The sequence below is a fragment of the Acyrthosiphon pisum genome, unplaced genomic scaffold (genome assembly GCF_005508785.2).
Source record: "Acyrthosiphon pisum isolate AL4f unplaced genomic scaffold, pea_aphid_22Mar2018_4r6ur Scaffold_20714;HRSCAF=21913, whole genome shotgun sequence".
Lineage (NCBI taxonomy): Eukaryota > Metazoa > Arthropoda > Insecta > Hemiptera > Aphididae > Acyrthosiphon > Acyrthosiphon pisum.
Window position 1 is genome coordinate 16228 of NW_021770103.1, and position 2167 is coordinate 18394.

Genomic DNA, 2167 nt, shown 5'->3' on the forward strand with positions numbered 1-2167 from the left:
AAACCAGACCTGTGAAGCCGGTCTTCAAAGTAGGCTCAGAAGGCACGGGCATGAACGGTATCTGGAAGGCGGTCCAGAACGTACTTCCGAAGCCAAAGGTAGACGGCTTTAAGAAATTGGTTTCAGGCGACAACATAGTTACAAGCACGGACGAGGCCACCATCGGTGTCCAACGAAGCCTAAAAGGCACCCTGAACATAACCGAAATGAGCCAAAAAAAACAAGGGTAAAACTAAAAGATATACCGTTAGAATATGAGTTGAGTTTCCTCACAGAGTCAATCATCAATCAGAACCAAGTCCCTGAGGGCACTCTAGCCACCGATATTCGGCCTCTCTTCAGATGTGGACGCAGAAATGCACATACTTGCGACTGGGTGGTCGAGGTGTCCCCCAGCGTCTATAAAGCTATAATTAATAACCGAACCTATCTTGGAATGGTGTCCACTTTCCCAAGGACGTTCACGGAAGCTCCCCACTGCAGGAAATGCCTCCAGATGGACCACAGAACCCAAGATTTCAAAGCCGATACTAGTACCTGTCTGCACTGTTCTAAAACAGGCCACGACCGAAAGGACTGTCCAACCAAGGACGCGTCACCTACATGTGCGCACTGTCAGGGTCCGCACAGCACGATGACTAGTAAATGAAAGAAATGGAATGATAAAATAAGATCGCTCCAACTTAAAACCAATTATGACTTATGAAAAAAGCCTTAAGTTTACACAAGTTAACCTCGGTAGATCCTCAACAGCCTCTGATGACCTCTATAAATACTGCCTAGAAAATAAGATAGATATGGCGATTGTCCAAGAACCTTATACTCGGAAAGGCAAACTAGTAAACCTGGAATACGACACGACTAGATATGCTAAGGCTAAGACTTATGACCTTCACGGAGTGTCGGCTGCGATTGTTGTCTTTAATAGCACCCTTAATATAATAGCCAAACCTCAAATAACCTCCGAACACACAGTGATGTTAAGTGTCGGTTACCCAGGTCAAGAACCCATCGATATACTTCCAGTATAGAAAAGAAACAGTCCACTTCGTTAACGAAATTAGCAGCATTAATGCACAACTATCAAACAGACTTATCATGGGTATAGATGTTAACGCCTTTTACCCGTTCTGGCACGACAATAGGAGAAACGACAAGGGCCGTATTGTTGAACAGATGATCAATGACCTGTCTTTAAGGATAGAAAATGCACCCAATAACGGATGGTCATTCCATGGCCCACAAGGGTGCAGCAATGTGGGCATCACTACTACTAGGGGCCTCGCCGGTAGAATTAGGAACTGAGCAATAAACCACACAGCGGTTACTAGTGACCACCTGCTCATGACCTTTGCATTATTTGAAGTTTCCGTGCATAAGGGTCACCCCGAAGTGTAGATTCTACAACCCAAAACCCACAGATATACAATCAATACCTAAAATAAAATTACTGCAGAAAATTGAAATACATTCACAACATTGCAAATCATGTTTCATTTCCATAGATTATTTAATAACGAGATTTTACACATTTGAAGACGCACAAATAGTAGAAGGGGGATTTTATTCCGAAATAATTGAACTAGGACACGCTCGATGCGAAGAAGTACACCACAAATTAGTTTACCAAACCCCGTTAGGGGGCATAATATCGGGCTTACATATAAATGAAACTTTCATTACATCCCACACAAGTGGTGGATCTCTAGACAAAAATTGCAACTGTATAGGAACAACATTTACAAATTCCAGGGGTACATGCAACAATGTAATAGTACAGGCTAAATATAATATTCATTTATCTGAGAGCACAGCTATGGCAAACACCAAAGAAAATATCCTAATTTTACCGACAGGGTCTAGATTAAAATTACCAGATTCTTATGGGCTTGACAAGGGGGAAATAATATGGACAAACGAAAAACAAGACTGTAGTATATCAGAATACGATGTACTATATGACGGACCAGCCTCCATTGTCGTATCCGAAACCCACAACAATTATAAAATTGAAACGTACGTTTGTAGAAACAACTTTACATAAGCTTTTGCACTAAAAAAAGTATCGATGACATTCGCATGCAATATCCCGGTCGTTCAAACTGAAAATAATCAGTTATTAATTATATCACACCCAATTTACGCGAACAGTTTCAGTCCTAAACAA